The sequence below is a fragment of the Petaurus breviceps genome, unplaced genomic scaffold (genome assembly GCF_028583685.1).
Source record: "Petaurus breviceps papuanus isolate PSGF00001 unplaced genomic scaffold, PetGlider_PUasm1.0 90842, whole genome shotgun sequence".
NCBI classification, from domain to species: Eukaryota; Metazoa; Chordata; class Mammalia; order Diprotodontia; family Petauridae; genus Petaurus; species Petaurus breviceps.
The window spans coordinates 9,309,960-9,322,222 of NW_027187358.1; the positions used below are offsets into that span (position 1 = coordinate 9,309,960).

Sequence of the window (12,263 nt, forward strand, 5' to 3'; positions counted from 1 at the left end):
CTGATAGAAATTAATCCTCTAAACCCAAGGGAGTTACTTGGATTTAAGTCCCCAACTCTCCCTGCTGCACTGCTTGGCTCCTAGTTTCTGAGAAACCAAGAAGCTAAAAGAGTTACGAAAATGTTTGGCACTGGTCCACATATCACAGGGTAGGCAGGTGTTGATGACAGCAATAAGGTTATAAGGAGAGAAAAATAATCCTGGGAAAACATAAAAATGACAAACTCTCCGTTCTCTAGGTTAATAGGGAAAAGTGGTGCCTGAGAACTTCCCAAACAGCTGATAGCCATCCTTCTAGCTGTGTACCCCAGGTCCACACTGACCCCCTAAACCAGCTGCCAACTAACCCTTAAACCTAGCCATTCGCTCAAACAACAAGCATTTCTTAAACATCTGTTACTTGCCAGGCACGGGAGAGTCAATGACAGAAATGAAATAGGCCCTGCCCTCAAGGAGTTTATATTCTACAGGGGAGAAACATATAGGCATGCAACATTCTGCTGAGAGACAGGAAGGACTAGGTTTCACCATCAGTCTTCTAAAGTCAAGATTGGTCTCTGCATTAATAAAAGTTCTTATGTCTTTCATTATTGTTTTCCTTTATATTATTATTATCATTATGTAAATTGTTCCGTGGGTTCTGCTGACAGTCTGTATCAGTTCAGAAATCCTCTGAAATCTTCACATTTGTAATTTCTTATGGTGCAATAATACTCCATTACAGTGAAATACCACAATTGGTTCAGTCTTTCTCCAGTTGATAGGGATTCTCTCTGTTTCCTGGTTTTGGGTGTGTGTGTGTGTGTGTGTGTGTGTGTGGTAACTTTCCCTCTATTTTTGACCTTCTTGGGCTTAATACCTATGGACTGTTTAGGTATGACTACCGCCTTCTTTTCCAGGATGGTTGGACTGATTCATAGATCCACCAAAATGCTTTTGTGCTCGTCTTTTTATGTGATACGATTTCAAAGATTTCAGGGAGATTTGCAAACTTCCTTAAAAAAACCTCTCCCACCAGTGACCACACTGATTGAAATTCCACCTTTATAGAACTATTTCTTTGTCTAAAGCCATTCTCAAGGAAGGAGAAAACTTACTTAGATCGTTTGTCACTGGAGCCTTAATGACAATGAATTAATTAGCTCAAATCTGGACTCTGAGGAAATGGAAACTATAAGACAGGTAAGATTTGTGACAGAATAGATCTGAAACTCAGGATATTTCATGGAGAAGATAAGTCTAGGAAATTTCTGTGCCTCCTGAAGGCACCGAACTCTTCAGGATTATGGATCTATGATAGTCGTCTTTACAATTTTGCATAGAATTAGCTCTGTTTGCAGGGGCAGCTGAGAGGCACAGTGGATAGAGTGCCAGACCTAAAGTCAGGCAGACTTATCTTCATGAATTTGAATCTGGCCTCAGAAACTTACTAGCTGGGTAAGTCACGTAAGCCTGTTTGTCTCAGTTTCTACATCTGTAAAACAAGCTAGAGAAGGAAATGACAAACCTCTTCAGTAGCTTTGCCAACAAAACTCCAAATGGGGTCCAACAAAGAGTTGGGTGTGATTGAAATGACCAAGCAAACAGCTCTGTTTGCATGTGCATATTTGAGTGTATGTTTGCAAATGTACATGCATGTACTTGTGTAAGCATTCATGTGTGTGCATATCTAATTGTGTTTGCATATATGCTTCTAAGATCTCTGACTTGGAGGCATTATGCAGCAGACCCAAACCCAAGGAGCCATGGGATGGAATGTTGGGGGTGGCATGAATGAGTCTCTGATACTTCTTAATCCTGAGATGCCTTCTATCCTTGCTTCTTCTTTTCCCAGCAGGGCTCGAAAATATTTTCATCTTCTATGGGAATTTCCTGTTCAACTTCCTGTTGTTCTTGGTCTTTTTTTTTTAACTTGGAAAAAAGTGTTGCAATATTCTTATCTGTTTGCTTATTCTGCCCTTGAAGTAAAATGCTGTCTACCATAGCCAATGAAGAGAGATGGATTAACTGTGGACCAAGATCTCCTTTCTAGCTCCAAGGATTTCTTAGAGTAACAGACAGAGAAGACAAGAAGTTCTCCAGAAACGAGAGTTAAAAGTCACCCCCATTAACTCCCTTCCCCATTCCCATCAGACATATAATATAATGGAAAAAGCATAGTATTCTAACACTTGCTAATTATGTGACCCTAGATCAGTCACTTAATCTCTTTATTTTCTTTATTCATAAAAATAGAAGTAATGATTGCACTGAATTCTTTATAAACTTTCAGGTCTATAGAAATGGGTTTTAATTATTATTTTTCCCTTACAACACTAGAAAATATATATTTTAATCCTTGAACATTTGTGGGTGACTATGCCAATTAGCTGCAACCTGAAGTCATAAAAATAGAACTTGGGCCTTTCCCCAACTGATAAGTGATCATTGATAAATGATTCAAACAGGCAGTTTTCTAAAGAAGAAATCCATATAGCCATCTATAGGTACATGATAAAAATGCTCTAAGCAACTAATAATTAGAAAGATGAAAATTAAACAACTTTGAGGTTCACCTGACACCCAGAAGATTGAAAGAGTTGACAAGAAGAGAAAATAGCCAATTTTGGAAGGGTTGTGGGAAAACAGGAACACTGATGTTAGTGGAGTTGTGAATTGACCCAGCCCATTCCAGAAAGCAGTTTGGAACTACAGCCCCAAAAGGTACCATGTGTACGCTTAGAATCAGCAATACCACTAGGTCTATATCCCAAAGAGATTAAAGAAAGAGAAGAAGGTCTTCTGGACAAAAATATTTCTATCAGCTATTTTTGTAGTATCAATGAACTGAACATTAAGGGACCCCTTAATTGGGGAATGATTGAATAAATTATGGCATACAAATGTGATGGAATAGTATTGTGCTGTGAGAAAGGATGAAGGGAGTAGGAGATTTACAGACTCATTGAATGTTTGAGTGAGAAGAAATTCCAGGATCTCAGAATCTCAGCTAGTCCAAACCTCCCATCTTAAAGGGAGAGCAAAATGAGGATATTCAACCATGTTTAAATTCTGAGGAAATAAGCAATGAGGCGGCAGAAAGAAAGAGGAGAATGCTGTTCTCTCCAGATGCAGAGCAGTAGGGAAGAAAGAACTTAGTAGAGCACAGTGCAATGACCAACATCAAAACCAAATTTTCTGAGTGTCTGAGGTTGGACTGGAATGTCTGGGCTTTAGGAGCACACTGTAGGCTTCTTCACCATTTTGGTCAAGGGCACATATTTCTACTGTTCAGTGGACCTCTGTGGTAGGTAACCAGATTCAGGAATGTCAAAGAACCAGCTCCTTGTTTGTAGAAGTAATGGAAAGAGCATTGGTTTGGGTGCCAAGTTCTGTAACTTCATACCGGCAACTTCCTACTTGGGCAAGGCTTCATCCATGGTTACTCTCACCATCCCTGGCCGCTCCTTCTCCCATGACCCCTGGTGTACCAGGATAGGAGGTAGAGTTGGCATGTTCTTTAATCTACATCACTACTTCCAGACCTCCCTGGGCTGCCATCCCTCAGCAATCCTTTCTCCCTTGAGATTTATTCCATTCATTTATATAATTTATATATCACCTTATCCAGACTCTTGTTCTCTTCTACCAGCTTCCAGGTCATCCTTCCTCCCTTCTCAAGGAACTCAGTATCTGGCTACTTTCCATGTCCTTTTGGCCTTTCCATATTCTCTCTTCTCTTCTCTTCTCTTCTCTTCTCTTCTCTTCTCTTCTCTTCTCTTCTCTTCTCTTCTCTTCTCTTCTCTTCTCTTCTCTTCTCGTCTCTTCTTGTCTCCTCGTCACTTCTTGTCTCTTCTCTTCTCTTCCCTTCTTTTCCTTTCTCTGTCTCTCTCTCTCTGTCTCTCTCTCTCTCTCTGTCTCTCTCTCTCTGTCTCTGTCTCTCTCTCTTTCTTGTCAATTGAGGTTAAGTGACTTGCCCATGATCACACAACTAGTAAGTGCCTGAGGCTAGATTTGAACTCAGGTCTTCAAGACTTCAGGGCTAGTGTCATCTAGTTGCCTTGCCTTTCCATATTCTTGGTGACTTCAAATTTCCTACTGATGTTTTGAACTCTCAGACCTCCCAGTCACAAATCTCCTTACCTCGCATGACTTCCATATTCCACTCAACTACAGGCACACTTTAGACCTTATCAAATGTTCCACTTTGATCATTTTAAACTCTGAAGTTTCCCCTTTTGTTATATCTCCTATTCTTCTACCCCTCCCTCTACCATATTCTTCCTATATCTGAAGACTATTGCATCCTCATTTCAGCTTCCGGTCCTCTTGTTCCCTGCAGTTCTCCCAGACCATCTGTTTTCATTCTCCTCCATGCTCAGTTTTGACTCTGCAGTTCCCTAGTTCAATTATACACTGTCTTCCACCCTTGAATGCACTACCTGCTTTGTCCCACACCCTAACAACCCTCAACCTTGGATCATTTACCCTATTTTCCCTTTGTATTCTTACCCCTGAGCTGGTGAACACTGCTGGAGGAAATCCTACACCTGTGTTGATTGCCTCCACTACAAATTCATGTTGTCTAAGAAGCTCAATTGGGCCCTCACTACTGCATGGGGCAATCCTTTGATTCTTCCCTAATTGCTTCTCTAGAACACTCTTCATAGAAGCCCTTACAAATCAAATCTTTCTTCAAATTCCCAACATCTCAACTCTCTCAGCAGATGACCCAGTCCTTTACTTTCTGAGAAAATAAAAGTCATTCAACTTGAGGTATTTCATTTGTCCTACTATATCTCAAAACTCCCATTAATCTTCAGCCATCCTATCATTTTCCCTGTTCCCTGATGTAGAAGAAGTCCTTCTTCCTGTCTCTACTTGTGTGCTTGACTCTGTCCTCCTTCAGGAATTTGACCCATCAAACATTACCTCTCTTCCTCTCATCTTCAGTCTTTCCCTATCTACTGAACTCTTTCCCACTGCTCAGGTTTCACTATCCTTTATGAACCAACAGTCCTCAAAATAAGAATGGCAAGTGGTTAAAAACCATATGAAAGATTGCTCCAAATCACTCAAAAGCAGAGCTAAACACCCCTGAATTGTTAATACCTCACACTGAACAAATCGGCAAAGATGGCAAAAGATAGGAACACAGTAGCTGATGTTGGAAGGGTTCTGGAATAGCTTGTATACTAACGCATTATTGGCGGAGCTGTGAATCAGTACAACTCTTCTGGAAAACAATTTAGAATTAGCAAATAAAGTGACTAAGTTACCCATAGTGTTTGACCCAGAGATTCCATTGCAGGGCATATACCCCACGGAGATTATTGACTAAAAGAAGGGTTCCATATACACTAAAATACTTACAGTAGCACTCTTTGTGTGAGCAAAGAACTCAAACAAAGTAGATGCCCCTTGATTGGGAAATGGCTAAACAAATTGTGGCATATGAGTGTAATGGAATATCACCTATGCTAAAGGGAATTTTGAGCATGATGAATAGGGAGAAGCATAGAAAGGTCTCTTCTTCTTAAAAAAAATTTTTTTAAACCCCTTCACTTGACTGCCTGCCATCTTAAGCTTTCATATATCTTTTGCCCCTCCTTTTCATTATCAAACTCCCAGGAAGAGTTGTCTAAAGTCCCTGCTTCTACACCCCACCCTCACCTCCCCTTCACTTCCCAACCCTTTGTCATCTGGCTTCTGGCTTCACTGCTTTATTGAAACTGCATCTCAAAGACTACCATGAACCTCTTAATCACTAAAGACATTGCTTAAATCCAAAGACTCCTTCTTAGTTGGAGTCTTATGTCTTTGAACTCTCGTTAGCTTTTGATACTGTTGCCCCCTTCTCCCCCAATTCCTGGATCTTATCTCTTCTTCCTTAGCTTCCAAGCCACTAACTAGTGGTACAGAGGATAGAGAACTAAACCTGGAGTCAGGAAGATCTGGATTCAAATCCAACTTCAGACACTCATGAACTGTGTGTCTCTGGTGAAGTCACTTAGCCTCTGTTCTGTCTCAGTTTCCTTAACCATAAAATGTAACAGCACCTATCTCACAGGGTGGTTTTGAGGATCAAAAAAGATAATATTTGTAAAATGTTTAGCACAGTGCTTGGCCCATAGGCAGAGCTATGTAAATGTTTCTTCCTTTCACCTTCTCTTTCCATTTGTTTGATCAATCCTTGTCAGTCTCCCTGAAAATTCTGTTTAAATTTAATTGAATCAGATTGGCCCAGGATTTCCAGCTGCCCTTGGGGAGATAGAGACTGTCCATCTGGGCGATGTCACTAAGGAAAGGGCCAGATGCTGAGAGTGCATCCTGGTGGGGCTGTGTTTTCCAGAGATGAGGGAGGAGATGGCCTCAGCTATTTCCTCAGGGCCATTGTCATCTCCTAAGGCCCCAGCCGCCTTCCCTTTCCAGCCCCCTTCACTCCATGGTCTCTTAGGAAAAAATGTTTATGACAGTTCTGATTGTTCCTTAGAACCTGCCCTTCCAAACAGCATTCCTGAAGCCCATTGTTTATTCGAAGAGGTTAGAGGGCAGGAGACCACTTTCTAGTTTTACTGTCTCAGTGAGTGATAGACAGAGATTCTATTTCTGTCCAGCACCTGTAAGAAGAGCTTTAAAAACAACCCATCCAGATATGCTTAGGGTTCCAAGGTCTATATCCATCTAAATGGATTAACAGACAAATAATTCCCCTCTCCTGGATGACAGTCCCTTTCCCTCTCCCCCTCCAGTCCTCTTCTTTCTGACTCAGCAAATAGAACTTCCCACTAGGGGAAGGTGTTGAATTTTCATTCAAGTTTAGTAGACAAAAAAAAAATACATTAGATGATGTATTAGAATAGCCAGAAAGGATATTAAAGAACAAGATAGCCTAAGACTCAGAGAGGTCAAGGCCCTTGTATAAGGTCACAAAGCAAGTCAATGGTAAAAGGGGGACTAAAACCCAAAGCTGTCTGGTTCTCAAGCCCCATGCTTCCCCTCCCATGCCACTACTCATTTTTACCTCCTTTACAGTGACCTTGAAACCATACTCTTCTCCCTTTCTTGCATCCTTCTGAGCTTGTATTGGTCTGATCAGTCAGTCAGCTACACTGAAACTTGACTTTAGCATAGTGGTGCCATGTCGGTCCCTTTCACAAACAAACAAACAACACGCTTCCCATCCCATTGGCCTCCTCGCTGCCCCCTGCTTTCACACTGCTCCTTACTATTTCCACAGCTTTGGTTCCCCATTGCTAGACTGGAGGCTCTTCCCACCCTCCACCTCAAGCCCCCATCTCCACCTACTGAAGTCTATCCCTGTCTGATACCCAACTTGGAAGATTCCTCCTCCATGAAGACTCCCTGGGCCCTACATCTGAGAGAAGTGTTGTCTCCCATCTCCAGTCTCCTTTGAAGTTCTGAGTTAATATGGAGCACATTCTGCCTTAGAGTTGGTTTATCCACCAGAGCTCCCCCTCCCCAGCTCTAGATCATGAGATTCTCCAGGAGGGAGACGCTCTCAATTTTGTTTTCTCTGCACCTATCACATTGCTGGAGGAGGGAGGTTGGAATCTGGATCTATGATTCCGCCTTCAAGATTACACACCTAGTGGGGCAGCTAGGTGGTACAGTGAATAGAGCACCAGCCCTGGAGTCAGGAGGACCTGAGTTCAAATCCGGCCTCAGACACTTAACACAAAAACTAGCCATGTGACCTTGGGCAAGTCACTTTGCCCTCCAAATTGCCCCAATTGCCCTCCAAAAAAAAAAAGCAAAAAAAAAAAAAGATTACACACCTAGTATGTATCACAGACAGGAGTCTTCCTCCTGACTTCAAGGTGTCTAGCCATTCTACCATACTGTGGCTCTCCTAGAGGCCCAGGTGGTGCTTAATGGGATCATAGGAGATAGAATTAGAGATCATCTAAGCTAACCCCCTCCTCTGATATCTGAGGAAACTAGGACAGAAAAAAGATAATTGTCCCAAAGTCACATAGTTAAGGGCAGAGCTAAGATTAACACCCAGGTTCTCTGGTCCCTAATCCAGGGATCTTAGAGCCTCATCCCTTGATACGGGTTTGCTGAATTGAATTTCATTATGTTCCATTCATATTTATTAGGGTTCCTACTATGTCTCCAGTCTATTAAAGTGGTTACTGTGCACACAGCCCTATGCTAGGCATTATGAGACATGAGAAAATAAGATCCAGTCTCTCTTCATAAGTCTGTAGTCTAGTTGAAGAAGCAAGACATACATACTCAAAAATACAAGTCCATATATATTACTTGCCAAATAAGTACTAGAGGATTTCAGAAAGGGAAGCCCAGTAGATAGATCAGTCATAGAAGAGATGAACTCTATAGAATGTAGTCCCTTTGTAGTCAGGAACCATTCCATTACTATCTTTGTACTACCAGTGGCTAGAACAGTACTTGATTCATGGTCAGCGTTTAGTAAATATTTGTTATTTATTGAGGGGATGGGAGCAAATTCTCTCTACAAGAAGCTTTTCCTTAATGCTGGTGCCTTTCCTCTGAGATTAATCCAGTTTATCCTAGGCGTATATATTATACATAGTTGTTTGGATGTTGTCTCTTCTATTGATTGTAAACTTCCTGAGGGCAGGGACTATTTTTGCTTTTCTCTGTATCTCCAGCATTTAGTACGGTGCCCACCACCTATTTGGAGTTTAATGAATATTAGTCTTCCTTAATTTAATCTAATTCAAAATCTAACCTCAGAAATCCTAAAAGGAATCAATGGCCTCAGCTTTGTTTATGCTCAAACTTTCAGTATTCTTTGTCATGAGAAATGTGAACCTTTAAATTGGCTACGCTAAGAGAGGGTCCAAAGACTCGTGCACACAGCTTCCCTTTGATAAGAACATCCATTTTGTTAAATTCTCTCTGAGTTCAAGGTCTGGTCTGTTTTGAAGTTAGTATCCAGATTTAATTGGCAAGTTTTATATATTTTGTAAACACTGTGATCACCATGTTAAGTATTCTGGGTAAGTAAAGCATATTGAATATAATTATTCATAATATTATTTTAATATCCAATAACATCACACCCAACATTTTACTACACATCAACCAAAACTTGAGTTAGTGTGTCCCAGTGCACCATGGTCTGCACAAATCACCTTGATATAACTGATATAAGTCTATGAATTTCTACAGATTGGGTGACTAAAGAGCTGTGAACATTCATTGATCAGCTAAATAGAGATATAATTTTAAGAGGAGGTGTTAGGTGATAATACTCTGAAAGCTACAAGGTTAATACACAGCAGGGTGTGGCCTCCAATTCAATATTCAACTTACCTCAAAACTATGAACCTTCCCTTCCTCATTCATTGTGGCAGAGTATTACTGTCTCCTTTTTCTGCTTCCATCCATAGCTCTCCATCCTGCTCTATCCCTCTCTCTCTGTGTTTTCTTCACTTCCTCCCATTCCCCTCCCCTTTCCCATCTTCTTCTGACAACCTCCTAACTGACCATAATATGCAAATGAAGTATATATTTTTAGATTTTTAAAAATTTCCTACTCTTAAATGTTTTTATAAATAGATGAGTAGAATATTTTATACTCCCTAAGGAAAAACAAAAAGCAAAATTCAGTTACTCTTTTTTTTATACATCTCTCAATTACACCCCCATGGAACAGTAGTGCCAGGGAGAAAGGAGGCCTTGTCTTGTTCAGTAATTTTTCAGTTGCATCTGATTCTTCAAAGTCCAATTTGGATTTGTCATTTCCTTCTCCAGCTTATTTTTCAGAAGAGGAAACTGAGGACAACAAGATAAGTGACTTGGTCGGGGTCACACAGTCAGTAAGTATCTGAGGCCAGATTTGAATTCAGGAAGATTAGTCTTCCTAACCCCAAGCCCAGCACTTTATCTACTGTGCCAACCAGCTGCCCCTAGAAAGAAGGTACTCTATTTGTATCTGACACACTTCTAGAAAGTATTAGAGTCTGGCTGCCAATTTAGGTACTCTGATTACACGACTTTTGCTCTGATAATGCCACGAGAGGCAGCTAGGTGGTACAATGGTTAAAGACCTAACTCTGGAGTCAGGAAGACCCGAGTTCAACCTTGGCCTTAGACACTTAATAGCTCTGTGATTCTAGGGAATTCATTAAACTCCTTTCTGGGTCAGTTTCTCCATCTTTAAAATGAGGATAATAATAGCACTTACCTCCTAGGTTGCTGAGGATAAAGTGAGATATTTGTAAAGAGCTATATGAATGGGGAATGAAAGAGCTATGGGTAAATGGGAAGGGGGGCATTGACGAGGAAGCTAGACAAAATTTCCAGGCCCTATCCACCTATTCCTTTCAGTCTGGTTTTCTCTTACACACACACACACACACACACACACACACACACACACACACGAACACTGACTCATCTAATTCAGAGACTATTCCTAAACTTCCTGTTTATATTCAACCCCCAGTTATCTGGACTATTTATATTTTAAAATATATGTTATATTTTCATTAATTTTAATTAGTGAAAATATAATAAAATATATTATAAAAATACAACACACTGATGGAAGAAACTTCAGTAAACAATAAGGCCAGATAGCATATAATACAAATATTATTTCTATGTGTCCTTACAATTCATTGTAAATGTGTATGGATTGTTAGTCAATCACTCAATCAATACGTAGTTATTAAATACTTTCTATATACCAGGAGCAATGCTAAAAACTGGGGATTCAAAAACAGTTTCTGCCTTCAAGATGCTCCCATTTTAATAGGGGAGGCAATGTGGAAATACCTGGGTACACACAATATTTCACATGGAGTAGATGAAAGGTCATCTTAGAGGGCAATACTCAAGTGGCTGAAGGCCTTATGTAGAAAGTAGGATTTTAATTGAGTCTTGAAGAAGGCAGAGATATTAATAGACTGAGTGAAGGAGGGGAAACATTCCAGACATAGAGTTGTAGCAGCAAGCACCCTAGCATACCCAGGGTGGCTGCTAGCACAGGTTCTTAGATCTGCTTTTCTAAAGGAAAGCAACTCAAAATGGGTTAACAATCTTGCTTTAATCAAACATATATCATTTACCTAGTTCAGGGTAAAAAGGTCAGCACCCTGAACTTCAGAGAATACAAACAGAAGCTACAAGCAGACAAAAAATACGGACAGAGAAAGAGATCACCGGACAGGCTTCCAGCTCTCTGACCATTACATCCATACCTAGTCAGTTACCAGAGAGGGAAGTTACCAACATCTGGGTTTTCAAAGCTGGGGGGCTCTCAATGGCTGCCCAGAGTCTCATCTAGGCAAATCACACAACTCTTTCCAAAGTGAGTCCCAAAGCAAACCTTCTCCTGGCTCAAAGAATGCAACAACCCTCTTGACCCACTGCCCAATCACAAAGCAGCAAGGTGTGGGTGTTCCTGAAAAACAAGCCTCCCGCCACAGGCTCCATGTGACCACATTCAGCCTTTTAGGGGGAAAAGTATATTTTCAAATCAGGGAAGGTTCTCAGAGTCACCAAAGCCTATCAAAGGGCCAAGGGGCAGGGATGATCTTCAGATTCCCATGCCCATAACAAGAGTACACCAGGGCATAGGTAGGCACGAAGACTGGAGAGGAAGTATCATTTTTTAAGAACTATGAGGCAAACCAGTGTAAGTTAATCATAAATGTGTTGAAAGGAAAATATAAGAAGACTGGAAAGGGGACAGATTGTGAAGAGTTTTAAATACCAAATAGAGGACTTTATATTTGATCCAATAGGCAACAGAGAATCATTGGAAAACATTGAATGAGCTGGAAGGTAACATGATAGAATTATCCTTTAAGAAAATTACTTTGGCCCATGTTTAGAAAATGGATCAGAGTGGCAAAAGATTTGATGCAAGCTGGGGAGAGGTGATGAGGACCTGAACACTCACACAGTTACTCACACAGTGTGAATGGCTACATAGGCAGGGATGTTGTGAATGTGGAAATGGCAAGATTTGACAAGTGATTGGATACATGGAGTGAAGGAGAGTGAGGACTATAGGAAGATACCCAAATTTTGAAATTCTGGACTAGAAGATGGTGGCACCTTCAATATTAACAAGGAAGTCTGGACAGAGGAGGGTTTGGGTAGGAAATTAATGAATTATATTTTGGAGTGTAGCCTGTGAAGGAGCAAAGAACTGAGAGATAAAGGAAATGGAGATCATGGTGAGAGTGAAGAATAGGGTTGGTGTCAAGAGGCATAGGGAAAGATGGGAGGATAAAAGATCATGATCAGGGGTGGCTAGG

At 40.8% G+C, this 12,263-nt stretch overlaps 1 long non-coding RNA gene across 1 annotated transcript in view; it reads right to left on the minus strand.

The window, feature by feature from the left end:
* Positions 1 to 9,415, minus strand: part of LOC138148801 (uncharacterized) — a 124,874-nt gene extending 115,459 nt beyond the window's left edge. Inside the window, exon 1 of the long non-coding RNA XR_011165184.1 lies at positions 9,307 to 9,415. This is a non-coding gene — a long non-coding RNA (uncharacterized lncRNA). The remainder of the gene's footprint in view (positions 1 to 9,306) is intronic.
* Between the last annotated feature and the right edge of the window lie 2,848 nt (positions 9,416 to 12,263).